The sequence below is a fragment of the Schistocerca americana genome, chromosome 4, assembly GCF_021461395.2.
Source record: "Schistocerca americana isolate TAMUIC-IGC-003095 chromosome 4, iqSchAmer2.1, whole genome shotgun sequence".
Classification (NCBI taxonomy): Eukaryota; Metazoa; Arthropoda; class Insecta; order Orthoptera; family Acrididae; genus Schistocerca; species Schistocerca americana.
The window spans coordinates 137,336,084-137,361,518 of NC_060122.1; positions in this window are offsets into that span (position 1 = coordinate 137,336,084).

Sequence of the window (25,435 nt, forward strand, 5' to 3'; positions counted from 1 at the left end):
TGTGTCTTTGTCCCGCGGCGACGTAGGGTCGGCGTTGTTATTAACGGATTTGTCACGGCTAGTTTTAAGGGGCGGCCAGATGCCCTTCCTGCTACCCCGTTATCCCCGGAACGGGGATGTCTGCGTTCAGTGTTATTCATGTGAAAATGGGCGGAATTTTTCTAAATATTTGCGAACTGTGTAACCGAGGCGGCACTCGGGTACGAGTCCGATATTCACCTAAAAACCACATTCAGGCTTGCTGGCACACTGACCTTCGTCGTTAATCCGCCGGCCGAATTCAATGCGAGGCCGGCGTACCACCGCATCGTGGAAGTGGCACCTAAACACGCACAGCTATCCGGAAGGATTAATGAAGCAGTTTTATACTATGTTCTAAACAAGTAGTGATTTCCCCTTTCTTGTAACACCATGTTTTCCTATTCATTTTTCAAGACAGTCTGTAGTGAATGATCAGATATCATGAGAGGGAAGGCAGTCTAAAGTCGTCCAAATATTTGGTTCGGTCTAGGACATGGAAATAGTTGCTTTCCAGCAGAGAAAGAAGATAAAGTAAATTGAAAAACCGAGAAAAACATTCGGGATTGGTTAAAGAACTGAGAGCGTGATTTCTTACATAATTCAGGTCTCGTTTTACAAGCTGGTAGGCAATGAGGGAGAGCTTGGATATATTCTTGGAGCTCACCAGGCCATTTGTGCGCGAGGCCGTAAAGATACAACACCTGCTGCTGGAGAACCGCTGTGAAGCCTCATCCCGTACGCGTCCGATGCGCGACATGCGGGCGACAAGGAACCCACAGAAGCAGTGGGCCAATTCTACCCGCCACTCATCCAACAGATATCTCGCCTTATGTTGCCGGCCACCGAACGAGTTGTTGGTTAGGTGAATTCGTTGCTGCTTCGGTCACACACTGCACGGTGTATTGGCCTCTGGGACCAATAGAATGAGCTGAAAGCAAGTGCCTGAAACCGAAACACGCTGACACTCGGAAACTCTAAAGTTTAGCCACCAGATTCTATATGGACATAATATTAACATCCTTACGAGGGTGTAGGGCTTATCGAAGCAGTAGAAGGCAAATGCATGCTTTTAATTGTGGGTTTATTCCACCAGCACACAACCGAAAATAAACCAAGCGTAATTGGCTTCATACAGCGATTAATAGATGTGAGTTTTATATCTGCCCTACTGAAGCCATTGATTTAACAAACAGTTGTATCGTGCAACGATCCTGTCCTACATTTCATCAACCAGACCATCGATGAGTACTTACATCTGCTTCCTTGACTGCTCCTTCGTGAAGTGAGTGGCCCCTATGACATTGTTCCAGCAGTGACTGTCGTTCATACTTCGATAATGGTGGTCGTATAGAAGTAAAATAGTCGCAGGTCATTTTCGAGTGAATACAAAACCGTTTCTCATCCACATAAATCTTTCGTACTGGCATCTTCCTAAATTTATGTCCTGCAACCAACAAATTGTTTTTCCGAAAAAAAGACTAACATTAATGGCTGATCTTTTAACTTTTCCAGTACAGAGGCCGAAATATCACCCATGTAAATAGCGTCACAATTGCTTGGACATTAGCTAAGATATCGAGGAGTAGCGAATTTGGTAATGGAGCCTAATAAAACGGATGAGGGAGAGAGTAATTGCAGGAGGAATTGCAGGAAGAAGACAATGTTTGTCTACAGTAAGCAGATTGCTTTAGCTATGCAGAGACAAATCAATTTGGAGGGATAGACTAAAATGGAGACATGTGTCAGACCTATCTGTGTACTGACTTACAGAACTATTCTTTTAAAATAACACAAGTACGAGTATTTCTCTACCAGATTCATCGCAAAGTAAACGATGGTGTTACAAATACCATGCACTAGCGAATGTGAGCATATTACATAATTGTTAAATATGTATGGGAATTGGATATACATTCCAAGCTTCTCTCCCTTTCTCTGTTCATTTCCTCCCCCCTCCTCTCTTTCTCCATCTACTTCTCCTCGCCCCTCTCTCTGTGCATCATATCCTCCTTCCATCTCTGTCCGTCTCTTGCTCCCCCAACTCCTCCTCCCTCCTCCATCTCTTCCTTACCTCTCAATCAGTTTCCTCCTTTCCTCTGCTTCCATCTCCTATTCTCCCCTCTCTTTGGCCCTGGGCCTTCTTTACAGTCACTGTAAACGAAGCATTGATTGGAAATCGAAGTCGCTTAAAATAGGTGGCTAAATTGGGTGGGATCATTGGAGTATGAGGTATGAGAGAGATTTCTCCTGCTGCTGGATCTGTGAGGCATAGTTTTAATCTACGAATGGGCGAAGTTACAAAGTTTCAGGCGATTCAGGCTCTATAGTAGTATTCTAATCATAAGTCAGTGACCCATAAATAGAACTTTCCTGTTTTCTGTAAAACTGACGTCCATAAAGCACACCGTCGTGTACATAAATTCTGTTTAAAATTATATATAAGGAGAAAAAATATATAAGGAATAAGCAATTTTTCTAAAGATTTACGTGAGCTAGTATCTTAGTTAAAACTGATTACGAGAAAGAAAACAAAAGTGCAGATATTTACTGTAAAGCACAGCATTTTCTTTCTTTCAGTTGACTCAAACTAAAAAACCTATACATTGCCATTTAAAATAAAAAAATTACGTATGTCCGAATGTTTATTAGAGTATCGCGTAAAAATTTGAAGTAAAATAGTTATGTACTGTTCAAGATCCTTGGTACCATTTTCGCATTCTATACATGTATTGTACATATGTTTATATTTTACATATGTTAAAAATAGATAGCATATATCCATCCAAATACTAATTAATGCATCATGTAACAAATTTATGTAAATCTGTACAGTACTTTTCGAGATGTTTTGGAGGTATTGGAAATAATTTTCCTCCTTTATATATTATATATACTTATATACAATGTGTATTAAAAAGATGTATAGAATATTTCCTCTGAATGTTTAGTAGAGTAGTGTGTAAAAATGTGAAGTAAATCTGTCAAGAATTTTTTGTGGTTTCTGGTAACAACGTTTCCCCACATGTACAGGGTGCAGTGGTTATAAGTTCTAATATTATTGTTGTTGACTGAGCACATTGCACTAAACAATATTACATCAGTATTTATATCACTTATGGATTAACAATTCTAGCAATTGCAAGTTGTATGTTTTTAGATTGGTTAGTACCTGCAAGGGCACGTGGCAAAAGCAAGCTATCAATCCTCTTTTTCCCTGGGCAGCAGGTCAGGAGTTGAATTGTGGACATGTGGATGCCAAAAAGTTGGTCCACACTGACAGACAAAGTCCACTTAGTGGTACAGTTACAGCTGTGCAGAAAACATCAGATTGTAAGGTCTGTGACGTGTTTGTGGGATGAGGGTTCGATGCAGAGAAAAAACCACACTGATGCGTGTACATATCAAGGTACCACATATAAAAAATTCAGCATAAAAATATTACCTCTTATATCCCTAACATCCTATGTATATATATAATGTTAGGGATATAATATATATAGATAGATTATTAGAATATTGTGTAAAAATGTGAAGTAAAGCAGTCAAGTACTTTTTGAAGTTTTTGGTAACTACATTAAACAATGATTTGTCTTTATGCAGGGTGAATCACCTAAAACTTGCACCGCAGATATCACCAAAATGGAATGTCCTAATGTTGTGTGGCTTTCACAGAATGCATTGGTAATCAGGAGTTCGTATTGTTAGCCAGTCAACAGGTTGTAATAATACTTAGAAAGTGTATATTTTATGCAAAAATACACTTGCATGGGAACATGCCTATTGACATTAACAAACTACAATATCAGTGGGGTTCGTTGCGGGATTATAATGGGACTCGTTTACGAATATCGTATTTTGAGAAGTTTGCAGCATTCAGTGTGCATAGTTGCTAGGTATGACGTTGTTACGTTCGCTTACACTGTGCTTGTGTGTTCCTTCAGCGCTTTGTGACCTGTTAGTCAGTTATTGACAGGGCAAGCAGTAGGTCATGACTGAACGATGGGTATGTGGTGTGTGTGAGTGTACAAGAAATTCAGTTCGTGCTTGTACGCTATATGTGGCGAAATAGCCCAATAGACGTCATCCATCTAGGCAATTATTTATCAACCTCTTCAACTAGTTAACAGAAGGGAACAAGTGAGGACATAAGAGGGTGGAATTAATGTTCTAGCTGCTGTTGCCGTTGATCCGCTCGCTAGCTGCCACACAATCGCATGAGGAAGTTACGTGAGTCAGGCAAGTGACCTACGCATTCTCCATCGACATAGGTTCCATACCTATAACATGTCTCTCCACCAAGAGTTGCATGGGAACGATTATGAGAATCGTGTTAGCTTCTGTACATGATCATTAATACAGGATACTCCATATGTATCATGTATCTTGTTTAGTTATAAAGCTGTATTTACCAATCATGGCCAGATAAACCGCCGAAATATGCACTACTGATGTGTTGACAATGCCCGTTAGTTTCGTCAGGTGGAACCTCAGTATTCATGGAGTGTAAATGTGCAGTGTCGGATAGTGAACCGTCAGCTCAAATGTCCGTGTTTCACAGAAGTTCCACTGAATGTGTACAAGTATTGCAGCCTCCGAAGAGACCATCTTCTATGGATGCTAGAAGACGTTCATCTGCAAACTAGGTAGAACCTGTGGTACCAACATGATGGCTCTCCTGTCTACAGTGCACAAAGTGTCCGCCCCCGGTAGCTGAGTGGTCAGCGCGACAGACTGTCGATCCAAAGGGCCCGGGTTCGGTTCCCGGCTGTGTCGGAGATTTTCTCCGCTCAGCGACTGGGTGTTGTGTTGTCCTAATCATCATCATTTCATCCCCATCGACGTGCAAGTCGCCGAAGTGGCGTCAAATCGAAAGACTTGCACCAGGCGAACGGTCTACCCGACGGAAGGCCCTCGTCACACGACATTTCATTTCATTTCAGTGCACAAAGTACTACAGCATGTCCTCTAGAATTGTTTCCAAATCGTTAGACTGGATGCAGAGAACCTGTAGCTTGGCTGGCCCATTGTCTGGATTTGATATGGTTCCAAATGGTTCAAATGGCTCTAAGCACTATGGGACTTAACATCTAAGGTCATCAGTCCCCTAGACTTAGAACTACTTAAACCTAACTAACCTAAGGACATCACACACATCCATGCCCGAGGCAGGATTCGAACCTGCGACTGTAGCAGCCGCTTGGTTCCGGACTGAAGTACCTAGAACAGCTCGGCCACAACGGCAAGCTGGATAATTTCTGCAGACTTTTTTGTGTGGAAACAGCTGAAAGCCTCTGTCTACAAGGATATACCAGTTACATTCGATGTTATGCAATGATGAATTACTGCAATGTGCTCGGACTCCTCTGCTGAAATGCTAGCTCGTGTAAAGCAATCGTTCCATACCAGACTGGAAGCGTGTATTGTAACCGCCAGTGGTCATTTTGAATACAACCCATGATGATAATTATTTTTTTATGAATAATAGCCGCCTACACTGCTACGTAATTTGTTTACATTTTATCTCATCACAATGACCCCATTTTGGCAAACTGCCATCGTCAGGTGCTCTGTAAATGCATAGATAAACGATGGTCTCAGTATAATGGTTTTGTAACTATGATCTGAAAATTTATAATACATCATTAGGAACGATAACATCGTTGCTGTCATATCCTGTCTGTTTTGGATATCTGTCTGATATACATCTCCACTCTACACCTGGTAGAAAGTAATAATTCCAAAACAGATAGGACATGACAGCAACGATGTTACGTGTAAGGTAACACCTAATGATATAAATTTTCAGATCATAGTTACAAAACTAAGACCATCGCTTATCTGTGTATTTACAGAGCACCTGACGATGTCAATTTGCTGAAATGGGCTCACTGTGAATGAGATAAAATATAAACAACTTACATAGCAGTGTAGCTGGATATTATTCATAAATAATCATGTCATTAAAAGTCATGTTTTGCACTGTGAGCCTCAAAGAACATAAGCCATGATGATAAGTTTCCTCGTTACTGGTCAGAAACAGCATAACTAGTGTATGCACTTGTGATGTTCTTTAGTGTATGCCACCATAGGTATTGTACTAATGTCGATGTGGGAACTTTTCAAAACACAGTACCTCAAAACGACTGGCAGTAGAATCCTGCAGCAAACATCGCTGACATTTTAATTTACCCTACTTTTAGTCTATTAATGTGAATGGGCATTGTTCCACGCAAGCGTTTGTTTGTAAAAAAAATATTAAAAAAAATAAAAAATAAAAAAAGCACTTTCTAATAACTACAGAGGGGTCAAAAAAATGTACCCACTGTTTAAAAGTCCATAACTGGCAAACTAATTGACGAAGTTGTCTCATCTTTGGTAGTGTAATAGTTTGTAGTTCCGGCAATCGCCACACAAGCGTTGTACTGCGTTGTTTTGTTTTGTCAGATGACAGTCGCCACATAGTCAGTATTTTGTTCTTAGTTGTACCTAGTTACTCGAGTAAATATGGCTGGCGCAAGGCTTACATTCGATGAGAGGAAGTCAGTTTTTAGGTTGTATTTTAAGTAAGAAAACATTAATGAAGTTCAACGGCAATGGCGAAATGAGTATCAAACAAAGCCACCGACGCGTTCAATGATTCGTCGCATTCGAGACAAATTTGAAGCCGAAGGCTGTGTTAAAGATGTACACAAACAACGATCTGGACGACCTGTAACAGTAACAAGTCCAGCTAACTCCCGTCGTGTGTTACAACAATTCACTCGCTCACCACAGAAGTCTGTGATACAGTGTGCCCGTGAAACTGGAGTGAGTCGCTCAAGTGTTCGACGAATTTTGAAGACAGAAAAGTGGAAGTGCTACATCCCACGATTGCCACACGCAATGAACGAGGACTACCCAGATCGAAGAATGGAGTACTGCGAGTGGTTAACTAACATGGTGCGCAACGATGAAGAGTTGGCAGATATGATTGTGTGGTCTGATGAGGCATAGTTCAAACTCAATGGTAAAGTAAATCGCCACAACAGCATCAACTGGGCCGCCGAAAATCCGAACGTCCATATAGACAAAGCCGTGAATTTGCCAGGAGTAAATGTGTGGTGTGGGTTGTCTTACCGGGGCTTGATTGGGCCATTTTTCTTTGATGGCACAGTTACCGGTGAGGTGTTCCTTCAGAAGCTTCAGACATCCATTTTACCTGTCATCCGAGACTTGCATGGAGATGGAAGAGTTTACTTTCAACAAGATGGTGCCCCAGCCCACTACCAAAATCGTGTTAGGGCGTATCTCGACGAAAATCTACCAGGAAGATGGATAGGCCGTAGAGGTTCTGTGGAGCATCAACCACGTTCCCCAGACCTAACTCCTCTGGACTTTTACCTGTGGGGAACACTAAAGGACGTCGTTTATCGACGAAAGCCACGTATATTGGATGAACTTCGATAATCCATCGTACATTCATGTGCAAATATCCAACTGAACACGTTGCAATCAGTAGTTCGTGATGCAGTTCGACGGCATCGTTTGTGTGTGGATGTTAATGGTGACCATTTCGAACACCTACAGTGATATCTTTCAGTTGGACTTTCACCAAAAATGAGACAACTCCGTCAATTAGTTTGCAAGTTAAGGACTTTTAAACAGTGGATACATTTTTTGGACCCTCTGTATTATAGTCAGTTTACTGGCGAAAAATACAAGTCCCTGACTAACAATCCATCCTGTGAAAATCCTTTCCATTTCCATAATATCTGCGGTGCAAGTTTTAGGTGATTCAAATGGTTCAAATGGCTCTGAGCACTATGGGACTTAACTTCTGAGGTCATCAGTCCCTTAGAACTTAGAACTACTGAAACCTAACTAACCTAAGGACATCACACACATCGATGCCCGAGGCAGGATTCGAACCTGCGACCGTAGCGGTCGCGTGGTTCCAGACTGAAGCGCCTAGAATTCCTCGGCCACAACGGCCGGCTTTAGGTGATTCACCCTGTATGGTAGTATAGTTATTAGGATTGCCCTTTGGTATCGCTGTCATGGTGATATCACGAAGACTACCGGATGAGTCACGTCGTCGTCATAGCAGCCGTCAACATTAACGCCTCGGCTGGCCACACAATGGCTACACCGAGCACGAGAGCAATGCGGCCGGCCTTGGCGTTGCGCAGCTGTGAAGTTCAGCAGCGCGGGCTTTTGTTGCCCGCGGTGGAAACGCCCGCGGCAGGGAGCAGCGGGCAGCGAGCAGCGAGCAGGACCCCGGCGCTGGTCAAGGGCGCCTTTGTCACTCTAACGGTGAGCCACGCGATTTACGTCCCGCCACTCGCAGTCCAACTGGTTCTGCTCTTTCAGTCTGGCGAGAATGCCACTCGCTGGTCAGTTTCCTTTATACCGAGACTTATCACTCACCATCTACCTGCAGCGTGCTGACTAGTGTGGAACAATCACTGACTTAAATTACAAATTTAGAGCATTAAATTACTGAGCAGACAGTAAGCCGGCAAAGGAGACTGTTTCACCGCAGAAAGTCCATTGTGATGTAATTTAAATTATTATAACTAGAAAAATAATATCTTAAAAGCACGACACTGCAACATATGAAAACAGCTAGAGTAGACGACACATACTTAATCATGAATGAGGGTTTTTACTGTGAAGATCGTGGTCGGTTTTAGAAATTGTCATAGGGCTGGACCATTACCCTGCAGCTAAATACTGAAGTACGGAAGAGTTTTCCCCTTAACAGACTGCGGCCGCGCGGGATTAGCCGACTGGTTTCGAGGACAGGCTTTAGAATACCTCTTTCAGAGTGGTCCGCATACAGTCCTTGACTTCTGGTACAAAGTTGTGACCACGCGTAGCACCCTCACCCGAAAGCCATCTTACCAACAAACTTTTGGCGGTTACCTCCGCACCGTCTTCCTTGACCCCGCTAAAAGTTGGGGTGTGCCATGCCTACTCATCACCCATCACATGAGGCAACACCCTTACCCACGCTCTCATGCATCGCAAAAAAAAGAATGTTATATTTTGTTATATTTAATGTTATTGTAATGTTTTTGTTTAACTAACAATCTTTTGCGTATGTTTAAATGGTGGTACCTTGAAGAACTGTTGCATTGTGTATATATGTACTGTTAGTTTGTTCAATAAAGATTATTGCACAGAAAAAAGGAAGAAGACAGAATATGTTATATTTTATTGTATTTAATGTTATTCTAATATTTTTGTTTACTAACAATTATTTGTATATGTTTAAATGGTACCTTTAAGAACTGTTGCATTGTGTATATATGTATATATATTTGTACTGTTAGTTTGTTCAATAAAGATTATTGCACAAAAAAAGCGGTCTAACGCGCTGCAGTCATGGACTGTGCGGCTGGTCCCAGCGGAGGTTCGAGTCCTCCCTCGGACATGGGTGTCTGTGTTTGTCCTTAGGATAATTTAGGCTAAGTAGTGTGTAAGCTTAGGGACTGATGACCTTAGCAGTTAAGTCCCACAAGATTTCACACACATTTGAACATCTTTTGAACAGACTGCGCTACTTGCTCACTGAAAATGAAAGAAGTAATATTTTTAAATGAACAATGAAACCTCCAGTGGCAAACCAGATACGTACAGCACAAGTATTATATCCTACCAACAATTCTCTCAAAGAGAAATCCAGGTGATAACAGCATGAATCAGTGAAACAAGCTGCTTCTGAAATATTAAACGTGGTTGTTTCCCTTTTCAGTCGTCAAATAATTTATTTTTTATTTACTTAAACCAGAACGTACAGCATCTCACAACTAACAAGTTTCTGTTCCCTGGCTTCCTTTCCTCTTTGCATAAGGAAATTGTCCTGTCTACAAAATTTGATTAAAAAGTACGTGCAGGAATTCTTTTGACTGGCTATTAATTTCTTGCAACATACTGAACTTAATCCACTCACTGTCAGTAACTGTGTGCAGAGCTATGGAAACAGAAGTCTTGAGCTCCGAGTACGAGATAGTTGCATGGTTAGGTTGTTCAACGATGATGTCATCAACGACGCCCTTACTAAGACTTCTTGAGACTACTAAGACGTCTCCAGCTCACAACTGCAAATGATGTGTGCAGGTAGTAAGGCTGTATGGTATGGAGCTCAATGATTTTGTCTTTAGCGTACTTGCAAATTTTCTTAGCGTAGTTGTATATTTCTAGTAATCCGTTAAAAATAAACTCTCTAACTAAAAATTTCATGCACACTGTTCTACTCTGTCAGTTTCTGACACATCTACATAAGGTATACAAAACAAAAAATCCCTGTATAGAAATTTTATAAAAGCTATTATTAACCCGCAGAACACTAATGGAGAGAAAATATACGCTGCTATTAAACCATCCTAAATCGTACAAGTCCAAATTGAATCAAAGGTCATCATAATGTATATGTTACGAATTTGTTAATTACAATTATTAGAAGTGCAGTGGCATGTTAATACCACATTAGGTACAAAATTTACTGTTTCATACCTTACTGCAAACGTAAATTTAACTAGGACTTAGTATCTAGTGTTAACTACAAAAATGTAGTATACTAAAGCGATCTAACAGAAGATTGCTGTTGGTTAAACACCGAGGAAATTTGTTAAGACAGATTGGGCCAAACACAGAATCTAAAACCCATATCATGAACCTCTCATCGTCACCTGAAATAGCGGGCGCATCAGCTTGTAAATTTGGAAATTTGTGGTAAATTCCTATGGGACCAAACCGCTGAGTTCATCGGTCCCTAGGCTTACACACTACTTAATCTAAATTAAGTTACGTTAAGGACAACACACATACAAGCCATCCCCGAGGGAGGACTCGAACCTCCGAGGTGGGGAGCCGAACGAACCATGGCAAGGCGCCCAGACCGCGTGGAACGCAGAGGGTAGAACAGTTACGTCGAAGCACTGCACAGTGAAGAGTCCTCTCACCAGAGCATGAATCCAATAATCATTAGACAGAACCTTGTCAGGAGATTCATTAAAATTACTTCATCGCATCTCAGAAACAAAGAGGAACACCAGGGTCGAATCGTTTGCTCCGCTGGTGTAAGCTCATAATTCTCCAATCCCATTACGTCCTCCTTCCCCCACTGATGCGCCTTCCTAATCCTAACCAATGACGACATGGAACCGGCAAATTGTGCCTCGCTGTTTTCTTCGCAGATATGTTTAATTGCTTCGCCAGAGCCCTCATTCCAGTGAATTTGCACGTGCCCTGGAAGATAGCTAATTGACGCCCCCCCCCCCCCCGTCTTCCTCTGCAAATGATGAAGAGATTTCTAGCTTCTCTGGACCTGTTTATCTGCTCTAGTCCACATCTTTATAGAATGGATACATTATTGTCTTAAGGACATTGCCAAGGAATAGCACAGAGCAATCGTTCGAATCCATCTGCTTCGACTCAGCAGTATAAATCACCTAAAGTGCTGCCATAAAATTTTGTAAAACATTGTCCTAAATTCGTGGCGTGATGCTTATTTATTTCTGTAACCCGTTCATACTAAAATACACACTTCAAAGAAAGTTTTACATCACCTCTGTTCCGACAATTCCGGAACATGTACAGAAAATTATAGAGATCGACATAAATAACATTTGCGCCCCTTGTATTGCTCATGTAAACCACACTTTGCATGTTGTACCTTCAGATGTGGTGGTCCAGATTGCTGTACACATCGGTACCTCTAATAGCCAGTAGAACGTCCTCTTGCAGCCGGCCGGTGTGGCCGTGCGGTTAAAGGCGCTTTAGTCTGGAACCGCGTGACCGCTACGGTCGCAGGTTCGAATCCTGCCTCGGGCATGGATGTGTGTGATATCCTTAGGTTAGTTAGGTTTAATTAGTTCTAAGTTCTAGGCGACTGATGACCTCAGAAGTTAAGTCGCATAGTGCTCAGAGCCATCGTCCTCTTGCATTGATGCGCGACTGTATTCGTCGTGGCATACTATCCACAGGTTCATCAAAGCACTGTTGCTCCAGATAGTGCCACTCCTAAACGGCGATTCGTCTTAGATCCTGTGTGGTTGATGGATCACGTCGTCCATAAACAGCCCTTTTCAATCTATCCCAGGTGATTTTGACAGGGTTCATGTCTCGAGAACATGCTGGCCACTCTAGTCGAACCATGTCGTTATCGTGAAGGAAGTCATTCACAAGATGTGCACGGTGGGGGAGCGAATTGTCGTCCATGCAGATGAATGCCTCGCCAATCTGCTACCGATATGGTTGCGCTATCGGTCGGAGGATGGCATTCACATATCGTAAAGCCGTTACGGAGCCTTCCATGACCACCAGCGGCGTACGTCGGCCCCACACACTGCCACCCCAAAACAGCAAGGAACCTCCACCTTGCTGTATTCGCTGGGCAATGTGCCTAAGGCGTTCAGCCCGATCGGGTTGTCTCCAAACACGCCTCCGACGATTGTCTGGTTGAAGACATATGCGACAGTCATCGGTGAACAGAACGTGATGCCAGTCCTGGGCGGTCCATTGGGCATGATGTTGGGCCCATCTGTACCGCGTTGCATGGTGTCATTGTTGCAAGGATGGACCTCGCTATGAACAATGGGAGTGAAGTTGCGCATCTTGCAGCCTATTGCGCACGGTTTGAGTCCTAACAAGACATGTGGATGCACTAAAAGCATTATTGAACATGGTGGCGTTGCTGTCAGGGTTCCTCCGAGCCATAATCCGAAGTAGCGGTCATCAAGTGCAGTTGTAGCCCTTGGGCGGCATCAGCGAGGCATGCCATCGACAGTTCCTGTCTCTCTATATCTCCTCCATGTCCGAACAACATTGCTTTGGTTCACTCCGAGACGCCTGGTCGCTTCCCTTGCTAAGAGCCCTTCCTGGCACAAAGTAACAATGCAAAAGCGATCGGACTGCGGTATTGACCGTCTAGGCATGGTTGAACTACAGACAACACGAGCCGTGTATCTCTTTCCTGGTGGAATGGCTTGAACTGATCGGCTGTCGGACTCCTCCATCTAATACGCGCTGCTCATGCATGATTGTTTAGATCTTTGGACGGGTTTAGTGACATCTCTGAACAGCCAGAGGGACTGTGTCTGTGACACAATATCCACAGTCAACGTCTATCTTCAGGAGTTCTGGGAACCGGGGTGATGGAAAAATTTTTTTATGTGTGTATTTACGGACGGGAAACCTAATCAACAAAGGTGACGATCTACACCTTCAGTTAAATGGAGCAGTATGGTCTGGATTTAGTCTCACTAGATTCTTGCTAAAATGAATCTCAGATATCTTCGTTGTTCGAGGTCGAATTGTGAATAATATTCAATCGCAGGGCGGGCAGTGATAACTCTTTGGAGGGCAGGCAAAACTGTAACTAACCACATACGTAGACGGTTTCAATGGGTGGTGGTCACTGTGGCTAACCACATAATATTTTCTCCCTTTACCGCTCAGGGGCCAGTAGTCTCTCTGCCAACCACCTAATTGTTGCCTAAAATGCCGATAGATGGCAGTGCAGGTCTTCTGCGCGAATTTTTGCCGCGTATTCAGAACAATGGTTGGTACTTCTTCATTGTTAACACTGTTCTTGGAAGCGGCGCACAGTATTCTCTGTAGCTCTTCTTTATACGACTATTTTTGGTAAGTAATTTCTTATATTTATGTGTTGAATACATATAAGTCTACGTGTAATGTAACTTCAAATTGAAATATAATTTTCCTTGTTTTACAGACAAATTTCTGTGTGGTTAGTGCTGCTAACCACCGCCCTTCTGCTCCACCCAGTATAGTTTCTTCGTCTCCATCGAATATGTCTAGCCGAAAATGAATAACTGAGGACGAATGTTACCGAATTTTATTTGAAGAAATATCTTCTAGTGACAGCAGTGTTGACAGTGATGGCAGTGATGGAAATGACCCCACATTCACGACAAGCTGTGCAAGTTCTAGTCTTGTGTGCAGTCGTGTGGTTCTAAATTTAACCAGTTGTCTTCATGAAAACAATCATATTATTTTCATGGACAATTATTTTACATCATATGATCTATTCAAGGATCGAAAATCCAATGGTGTGTACGCTTGTGGAACAATAAATCCCATAAGGAAAAACATACCAAAACTCAAGGAGGAAAATGAACTGGAAAGAGGGGAATTCGATTACAAAATAAGCAATGATGGCATAGTAATCTATAGATGGAAAGATAACAGGGCAGTCAACTTGATTTCAACATGTCATTCACTATCAGATGTATCCACAGTATCTCGAAAAATGAAAGATGGAACAATAACCAATATCACTTGTCCAATTGTATTGAAAGACTACTATTCCAGTATGAACTATGTGGATAATTTTGATCGACTAAAGTCAGACTATGCTATTGACAGAAAAAGCAAGAAATGGTGGATGAGATTGTTTCTTCACTTTTTAGACTGCAGTGTGACAAACGCGTTCATTATGCACAAAGAAATCGAAATGGAACAGTTCTCCAATAAAGACTTCAGTCGAGAGGTGTACAAAATCTTGTTGGCTCCAAAAATGGTTTCAGTGGCAGCTAATTTTGCTTCTGTGTCCCAAAGTAGTATAGCAACCCAGACAAAATCACACAAACCATACGTAGACGAAAGTATTCGCCACAAAAGCAGTAAACAACAACCTATTCACTCATCATCTATAAGATCCGCAGTTTGCATGCAGTTCAAAGAAAAATCCAGTGCGAACAGTGTGGATGTGATCAGTGTGCAAAATACCTTTGTGTCTGAGAGCAGGCAAGAACTGAAATAACTAGTTTTTAATTTTCTTTGTATCTCTTGAATCAAATATCGAATTTGTATACTGTAATGGTGTGGTGGTTACCTGTAGTGACCACATTTAATGTTAATATTTTGTTGTTGTTTAAGTGAATTTTTACAAACTCAGTGTATAAAACATGTCAAGACAATAAAACAAATGTGTTACAAGTGAAAGAAATTTGAAATTTGCGTATAATTTTTCTTGCCCCATAGGGTAAATTATAGTGGTGTTTACCTGCCCCTCAAAGAGATAAGACAGGCGGAACTGACAGCTTTAGATGGCGGCTGTATATTTCGCGTCATCTTTGTTGTGCAGTAGATGATTATTTGCTGGTCTACTGCGCATACAGATATATGTCCATCATCCATCTGCCTGCTGAGGTCGGTTTTCGAGGAGTGGAAAAAAATGCTTCAAATGGCTCTAAGCACTATGATTTTTACTTTCTACAGATTAAGGTAGTGGAATTACAGTAAGCACGCCGTTCTTCAGCCATTTACTATTATTACTGCTTGTAAACCAGCGATAAAAGTGAGAAATGAGGAATTATATTTACTACTGATGAATACTGCAGCGAGTTACTTAGCATTTCTATTATTGAGGTCTTCCTTCTTATCTACATCTACATCAATCGCATACTATCTAACGGTGCTGGCGTAGGGTACTTCTGATACCACTAACTGATCCCCCCTTCCCTGTTCCACAAGCTAATTGCGCGAGTGAAGAACGATTGTCCATAAGACTCTGTATTAGCTTCAATTTCTCGAATTTTTCCATTGTGGTCATTTCGCGAGATGAATGTGAGAGGAAGTAATATGTTGTACGACTCTTCCCGGACAACATTCGTTCGAAACTTCAGTAGTGAACCTTTCCGTGATGTACAACGCTTCTCCTGTAGTATCTGCCACTGGAGTTTGTTGAGATTCTCTGTAACGCTTCCGCACCGTCTAGACCAGGCTGTGTTCCAACCGAGCTCCATGGAGCCGGAGCGCTCCGGAGCGCTCACTGCGACAGCTCGGAGCCCGCGTTGACGGGGAAAGTGAACTCACTGCCCCCTGGCCGCATGCAGCCGTAATAATCCGTGCTCAATGACAGCTATGACTAGCCGCGGGAGCTCTGTACCTCTATTGGAGGATACCGTTCTATTCATTGAGAGGGATGGTCGACCGCAGTGTTTTGTATGTCATAAAGTATTTAATTCTGCGAAGAGGTACAATATACAGAATTAAATACAGTTAGGTAGAAGGCGTTGCACGCAGAGAACTGGTAGCGAGGCTTAAGAACGACATACCAGTAGACGTATGTTTAAAAACGGATTCGTAATACGGAGGGTATCAAAACATGCAACATAGTTCGTGTTCTGTAATGCGTTTATAATTTTCAGGTGAATGAGAGCGGAGAAAACACAACTGAATCTGCAATTCGAGCAAGCTACAGGGTCACTCACATCACTGCGACGAGTGGCAAACCGTTTTCGGTGGGACTACTCGTAAAATCGTGCATGGTAGCAGTTGCAGAATGTTTGTTTGCAAGGGAGGTGCAGGCAATTGAAGGAGTTTGCCTGTCGAAGCAAACAATGTCTCGTCGAATGCTGGACATGGCGGCGGATTTAGAGACACAGCTCAGGAAAAAGGCGGAGAGCGTTGTTGCATTTTCGTTAGCGCTTGACGAAAGCACCGACATATCGGACTGTGCTCAGCTTGCAGTCTTTGTGCGTGGTGTCGACATGGAGCTGCAAGTAACTGAAGAACTCTTGGATGTGGTACCACTCGATTATACCGCAACAGGACGTGACATTTTTGAAGCTGTTAGTGAATCAGTGGCAAGACATTTTGACTCTTCATTGTTATATTCACCAAGAGGCACTGTGTGCTGAAACAGTAGAGCTATGTGGCGTAATGAAATATGTCGTGAAGTGTGTGAATTTTGTGCGGCGTCAAAGGATTCCTGAAAGATGTGGAAGCGGAGTATGGGGATATATCTTACCACAGTACAGTTCGTTGGCTGAGTCGGGGAAAAGTTCTTGATGTTTTCTTTGCTATTAGTGAGGAAATACCTCTTTTCTCGAAATGAAAGTGGAAGAAATGCATTGTCTGAAAGATATAAAATGGATATCAGACCTGGCGTTCCTAGCTGACATAACTATGCATCTGAATAATTTAAATCTGTCATTGCAGGGCAAAGGGTAGCTAATCGTTGACATGCATGACCAGATCAAAGTGTTCATGGAAAAGTTACGTTTATTTGAGAGGCAGATGTGTAATGGACATCTAACGTTCTTGAATCATCTTGCTTCTTTAAAACTACCAGAAGGTACTAATTTCGGCGATTACCAAGCAAACTTAAAGCAGCTCATCACGTCGTTTGAAACACGATTCCGAGACCTCACTAGTTTGGAAATGGAACTTAAGGTGTTCAGCACTGACACAAGAAAAGGAGACCCCTTACATGCAGATACTGTGGATTTTATTTCACAAATTTCGTTTCCTCCACCTGGGAGGTGGACAAACTGTTATTTTTTTTCCTTTTAGCCCAATTTTCCAGTAGGTTGAGAGTGGGGGGGGGGGGGGGGGAGGAGCTCCCAGTATGGAGCGAGAGGCAACGCACGGCTCAGTGCAGCGAGGGGTAGCTGTAGCTGTCCAAGGCTGGTGGTGGCGTCAGCTGCCAACGGCGAGAAAGGGCTGCTGCTCTAGACGCTGGACATTCAACACTTACAGTTAATTATATCCGGCTAATACATCAGTGTGGGGTTCAGCTTTTTGAGATTGTAATTTGTAAAGCAAGAAGCAACGTTACCCGTAGACACTCGTGGTCTAGTGGTAGCGTCTTTGATTAGTAAACAATACTTATTCGATCCTGGCTCGAACGCAGCCACCGCTTAAATTTTGAGTAAAAATCATCGGCATTGACAGCCGAAGACTTCCGGCATAAGAAGTCTTGTCAAAGAGAGCGGTAAGAGATTCAACGCATTCTCTTGCCTTGCGGTGGGAAACTGACCCTAAAGACCGAAGAATCAGCAATAACTGACGGCATGAGGATGCATAATGTGGTGGAAACTACTGCAGTATGTACCCACAGGACACGTGGCCTGTAGTCTAAAAAGGTATCATTATGAACTCTCCATCGAAAAAGATTCCGGACAAATTCCCCATTCAGATCTCCAGGAGAGGACTGCCAAGAGGCAGGAATACAGAATAAAGAAACGCAAGTCGCTGAGGAATGAAACAAATAACAAGTGCAAGGAAGCTAAGACGAAATTGCTGCATGAAGAATGTGAGGAAATTAAAAAAGAAATGCTTGTCAGCATGGCTGACTCGGCATATAGGAAAGTCAAAACAAACTTCGACGAAAGTAAAAAGGAAGGGAGATAACCACCGTTAAATGCAGAGGAGAGAGTGGACAGGTGGAAAGAGTACGATGAAGGCCTCTATGAGGGGGAAGATTTAATGATGTGACACAAGAAGAAACAGAAGTTGTTTTAGAAGAAACAGAGGAGCCAGCATTGGAATCGGAATTTAAAAGAGCTTTGAAAGGCCTAAGATCAAAAGAGGCAGATCGAATAGATAACATCCTTTCAGAATTTCTCAAGTCATTGGGGAAAGTGGCAACAAAACGGCTGTTCACGTTGGTGTGTAGAATAAGTTTTCCGCTACACCATCTGCTTTCGGAAAAATATCGTCCACACAATTCCGAAGACTGCAAAAATTGCCAAGTGCTGAAAAAATGTTTAAGTGTGTGTGAATTCCTAAGGAACCAAACTGCTGAGGTCATCGGTCCCTATGTTGCTCACAAGGGAACCTCCCCATCGCACCCCCCTCAGATTTAGTTATAAGTTGGCACAGGGATAGACCATGAAAAACTGAACACAGATCAATCGAGAAAAAAGGAGAAGTTGTATGGAACTACGAAAAAAATAAGCAAAATATACAAACTGAGTAGTCCGTGTGCAAGATAAGCCACATCAAGGTATGTATACACTGAGGAGCACCGTGGTCCCGTGGTTACCGTGAGCAGCAACGGAACGGAATGTCCCTGGTTCAATCCTCCCTCGAGTGAAAAGTTTTAATTTTTTATTTTCAGACAATTAACAAAGTTCATGCACTCAGACATGATCAACTTCGCTCTCCAAAATTCCAGGACATGTTCAGATTTGCTTGGACACATGCAGGATTTGAAAACTTGAAAACGTTAAAAACGTATGTTTTGACAGAGCACAGGGAAAACTGTGCGACTGTGAAACTGTTGCATTCATTTGTTGCCATTTATGTGACAAACTCTTATGTTTTCATCACTTTTTTGGAAGTGATTATCACATCCACAAGAAAACCTAAATCGGGAAAGGTAGAAGAATCTTTTTACCCATTCGCCAAGTGTGCAAGTTAGGTGGGTCGACAACATATTCCTGTAATGTGACGCACATGCCGTCACCAGTGTCGTATAGAATATTTCAGACGTGTTTTCCTGTGGAAGAATCGGTTGACCTATGAATTTGCGATCAAATGTTTTCGCTTCCTATTGGAGAGGCACGTCCTTTCGTCTACTAATCGCACGGTTTTGCGGTGCGGTCGCAAAACACAGACACTAAACTTATTACAGTGAACAGAGACGTCAATGAATTAACGGTCAGATCGTAACTTTGCGAAAATAAAGTAAGTAAAATGTTTATTCGAAGGAAGACTCGAACCAAGGACCTCTCGTTCCGCAGTTGATCACTCTAAGCACGGGACCACGGCGCTCTTCAGCTTACATACTCCTTGATGTTGCCTATCTTGCACATGGACTACTCAGTTTGTATATTTTGCTTATTTTTTCATAGTTCCACACAACTTCTTCCTGTTTTCTCGATTGACCTGTGTTCAGTTTTTCAAGGCCTATCCACTGTGTCAATTTATAACTAAATCTGAGGGGGGTGCGATGGGGAGGTTCCCTTGTCAGAAACATGGTATACAGAAGAATGAAAGAGCAAATTCATGGTGTATTAGATGATCAGTTTGGCTTTAGGAAAGGAATAGGCACCAGTAAAGCAATTCCGACGTTGCGGTTGATAATGGAAGCAATATTAAAAAAATCGAGACACGTTCATAGCATTTGCCGACATGGAAAAAGCGTTCAACAACGGTTTAAGATGTTTGAAATTCTGGAAAAATTAGGGGTAAAGCTATAGGGAGAGACGGTTAATATACAACATGTGTAAGAGTCAAGAGGAAATAATAAGAGTGGTGGGCCAAGAATGAAGTGCCCCTATTGTTCAGTCTATATATCGAAGACGCAATGATGGAAATAAAAGAAAAGTTCAGGAGTGGAATTTAATTTCAAGGTGAAAGGATATCAATGATACGATTGCTGATGACACTGCTATCCTCACTGAAAGTGAAGAATTACACGATGTGCTAAAGGAATGAACAGAGTAAATCGAAGAAAGACGACAGTAATGATTAGCAGCAGAAATGGGAACAGTGAGAAACCTAACATCATGATTGATGGTCACGAAGTAGATGAAGTTAAGAAATTCTGCTACCTAGGCAGCAAAAGAACCAATGACGAATGGAGCAAGGAGGACATCAAAAGCGGAATGACACTGGCAGAAACAGCATTCCCGGCCAAGAGAAGTCTACTATTATCAAACATACGTCTTAATTTGTGAAAGAAATTTCTCGAATGTACGTTTGGAGCACAGCATTGCATGGTAGCGAAACATGGACTATAGGAAAACCGGAATACAAGAGAATGGAAGCATCTGAGATGTAGTGCTACAGCCTAATGTTGAAATTTTGGTGGACTGATAAGGTAAAGAGCGAGGAGGTTCTCCACAGAATCAGAGAGAAAAGGAGTGTTTGGTAAACACTAACAAGGAAGTGGGACAGGATGACTGGACATCTACATCTACATCTACATTTATACTCCGCAAGCCACCCAACGGTGGTGTTGCGGAGGGCACTTTACGTGCCACTGTCATTACCTCCCTTTCCTGTTCCAGTCGCGTATGGTTCGCGGGAAGAACGACTGTCTGAAAGCCTCCGTGCGCGCTCTAATCTCTCTAATTTTACATTCGTGATCTCCTCGGGAGGTATAAGTAGGGGGAAGCAATATATTCGATACCTCATCCAGAAACGCACCCTCTCGAAACCTGGCGAGCAAGCTACACCGCAATGCAGAGCGCCTCTCTTGCAGAGTCTGCCACTTGAGTTTGTTAAACATCTCCGTAACGCTATCACGGTTTCCAAATAACCCTGTGACGAAACGCGCCGCTCTTCTTTGGATGTTCTCTATCTCCTCCGTCAACCCGATCTGGTACGGATCCCACACTGATGAGCAATACTCAAGTATAGGTCGAACGAATGTTTTGTAAGCCACCTCCTTTGTTGATGGTCTACATTTTCTAAGGACTCTCCCAATGAATCTCAACCTGGTACCCGCCTTACCAACAATCAATTTTATATGATCGTTCCACTTCAAATCGTTGCGCACGCGTACTCCCAGATATTTTACAGAAGTAACTGCTACCAGTGTTTGTTCCGCTATCATATAATCATACAATAAAGGATCCTTCTTTCTATGTATCCGCAATACATTACATTTGTCTACGTTAAGGGTCAGTTGCCACTCCCTGCACCAAGTGCCTATCCGCTGCAGATCTTCCTGCATTTCGCTACATCTGTTGAGATATTGGGGAATGACTACCATGGTACTAGAGGAAACTACAGAGGGCAAAAACTGTCGAGGAAGGCAGAGACTAGCACACATCCAGCAAATAATTCATGACGTTGGTTGCTCTGACATGGAGAGGTTGCACAGGAGAGGAATTCGTGGTGGGCCGATTCACACCAGTCAGAAGACCGATGACTCAAAAAAAAAAAAGTTGTTGATTGTATCACTGTGGTGCTAAGTGCTGCTCAGACGGCTGCTTCGGATTCAGTGCGACGCGACAGAGCCATATCCCGAACACGATGGTCTTAACTTTCGGCAGTGCCACATGGTGCCACATGGCCGTTCGGAGCTCGGTGTTCTTGCGATCGTACACTCTCGCGACCACCGCTGTCAACAGTCACGTACAGTCGCTACGTGGCTGCCAAGTCTTTGTGCAGTATCGCAGAAGGAACATACAGCCTCTCGTAGTTCTATTGCACGACCTCGTTCAAATTCAGTGAAGTGTTGACAATGGCGACTTTGTCGTCTTAAAGGTATTCTTGACTGTCTTCAATTATCACATCCAATCTGAAACATAACTAAAGCTCGCGACCGTATTTAAAGCACACCCGATGTGCATCCACACAGTGGCGTTACTAGTACCATTCTTATGCGACTGTTGCGAAATATGAGTTGAAATCGTCTTTCAGATGTAGAAACACGCCTACGCTTCTTCTTGGTGTTGCGATTTTTTACCGTTAGTGTATATGAACATTCAAAACTTAAAACCCACAATTTAAAAAGTTGTACTGGAAATACGAGGGTAACCCCAAAAGTAAGGTCACCTACTTTTTATAAGTACAGAACTCTGTTTGTGGCAGTTGGTCACACTGTTATGAAGAGTGCTTCACGCGCTGTGTGTAAACATGCGCACGCCGCGCTGAGGCGCTCAGTCTTGGCTTGGCAGCCGTTGAGAATGGAGCTCCCGTTGGATGTTACCGCCAAGTGCGAATTGCCGTTGGATGTTACCGCCAAGTGCGAATTGCGCGCAGTTATTCTGTTTTTGAACGCAAAGGGCGCTGCGCCGATTGAAATCCATCGCCAATTGACGGAAATGTATGGTGAGTCGTGAATGGATGTCAAAAATAGTCCTATGTGGTGTAGAGAGTTTGCAGCTGGTCGGACCGAAATTCACGATGAACAAAGGAGCGGGAGACCGTCAATTTCTGCGGAGACAGTGTTGAAGGTTGAGCAAAGCATGCGTGAAGATCGGCGGGTCACCCTGGATGATCTCTGCACGTTGGTTCCTGAGGTTTCCCGAAGCACCGCTCACACAATTTTAACGGAAACATTGAACTACCGGAAGGTGTGCGCAAGATGAGTGCCACTCATGCTGACTGAGTACCACACGTGGCAACGAGTTGATGCTTCCCTCGCATTTCTTCAACAGGACAACTTTCTGGACTCAAGTGTCACGGGCGACGAAACCTGGGCATACCACTTTACACCTGAGACCAAGCAACAATCGCGCCAGTTCATAACTTTCTGAACAGCATGGCGGCGAGCTGGTATGACATGGGCATACAAAAACTGCCACAGCGTCTACAGAAATGCATCGACAGAAATGGTGATTATCTCAAAAAATAACTAAATGTTCAAGTTGTAAACTGATGTAAACCATTGTAGAAATAAACAGGTCTATGCACTTATAAAAAAAATAGGGGACGTTATTTAGTAAGCGTGATAGCGTAACGGAGATGTTTAGCAAACTCGTGGTGTAGCTTGCTGTCCAGGTTTCGAGAGGGTGCGTTTCTGGATCAGGTATCGAATATATTGCTTCCCCCTACTTATACCTCCCGAGGAGATCACGGATGTAAAATTAGAGAGATTCGAGCGCGCACGGAGGCTTTCCGGCAGTCGTTCTTCCCGCAACCCATACGCGACTGGAACAGGAAAGGGAGGTAATGCAGTGGCACGTAAAGTGCCCTCCGCCACACACCGTTGAGTGGCTTGCGGAGTATAAATGTAGATGTAGATGTACTTTTGGGATTACCCTCGTATGTTCTATTATTTCCTGCGTCCCTCGCAGAATTTGACAATATTCCCTCCTGTCCGAAGGAAAAGTCAGTGTGGAAATTAAGGGTAGCTAATGGTACACAGGAACAAGGAGTCGTCCATGGAACGCCTGTGTGAACCAGCTGGCAAACCACTGCCCAGGAGAGGTGGCGCCCGGTTTAGAGCCCCGGTCTCGCGGACAGTGCCGACTCTTGGTGAACATCCGACGCTTTATGTAGTGCTGGTCAAATCCTTTGTTCCTCTTCGCTGGGGAGGGCGTACAGTGTTCTGGGCGTGTCTGGCAGAACAGATCCGGCTGCAGCCCAGAGCAGCGCTCGACAACCGACACTCCGCACTTGACGGAGGCCTTCGGAACGCAGCGTTTGGGCCTCGTTGCGCCGCACGGGCTGCGCTATCGGCTGCGTTTATCTTTATCCGCCGCTGTAGGATACATCGTATCCACGCTCCAGCGAACCACGACCCTTCTCCCACTACGGCTACCTTCACATTATCGCCAACGAACGGGAAATACGTCAGCTTGGTATGATCAAAGCAAATCATTAACCGATAACATCCTCCCTTCCTTTTCAAAAGGAACTGACAGCCCTAGACAATGGTAGGGACAAAGAAATCAGAGCTACATGATGATTCGGAAACTCTGTTGCAGACCACACTCAAAATTGGATTTCGTCTCGCCCACGCAGCTTACTGTTAGCTGCACTGTCAGAAGAAACAGCCGAGCACTACTCAAAGACTGACTCCATCACTAGTTCGATGTTAGTTTCCGCTTTTAAAATTCATTTCTTTAATTCTAGTCCATGAGCACCAAAACTAACGTCTGCCTATCGATTTCGGTCCATCCTCAGATCGGTTTAAAACCGATTCTAATAGAATAAAGCTGAAGTGACTGCGTCAGGACATACAGGAGGTGCGACAGTTGAGTAATGAGACTGATTTTCTTTGCAAGCTGTGGCAACCCAGCAGGCTTGCGTAGGCACAATATCTTTGACCTTGGTCTATAAGCTGCTTCTGGTCCAAGCGGCACATCGATGAAACTGCTCGTCGTGAGTTGTGCTGTAATAAGTTAACACGTGTTTGTGTCTCTCGTCACGGAAATGGAACCGCATAGTATTGCGCAACGGTATGCATTTCTTTTTGCGTTAAATTGGGTAAAAACGCGGCGACAACTTACAGTAAGCCTAGGAAGGCTTTTGGAGAGGAGTTTATGTCAAGAGCTCAAGATTCTCGTTGGCATAAAATGTTTAGTGAAGGCAGAACGAATGTTGAAGACCGCAGTGGACGACCATCAACCTCACGGACGGATGTCAACTTGGCCAGGGTGCGTGAACTCGTACGATCTGATCGAAGATTATCTGTGAAAACGATTGCAGAAGAACTGAACATCAATCGAGAAACGGTTCGTCTAATAATAACTGAAGATCTTGGTATGAGAAACATTTGTGCAAAAATGGTTCCCAAAAATCTCACACCGCAACAGCAAGAAACACGGAAAAATGTGGCAGCCGATCGGTTAGAGCAAACGGAAATCAATCCACAATTGCTGACCCGTGTTATCACTGGTGATGAAAGTTGGTTTTTTTTAGTACGAACCAGAGACAAAACGCCAAAGTTCGCGATGGTGCTCAAAGGGATCACCTAGACCAAAAAAGCTCGCATGTCAAAGTCAAAAGTGAAATGCATGCTTGTGTACTTCTTTGATTCCAAGGGAATTGTTCACAAAAGGTTGGTGCCTCCTGGACAAACAGTTAACCAACATTACTGCAAAGAAACTTTAGAAAGACTTCGTAAAGGAGTTCTTCGTGTCAACATTGCTGGTAAATGGATTCTGCATTACGATAATGCGCCACCCCATACTGCTCTGCGAGTACAGCAGTTTTTAACCTCAAAATAAATTTCAGTACTACCACAGCCACCTTATTCACCAGATATTGCTCC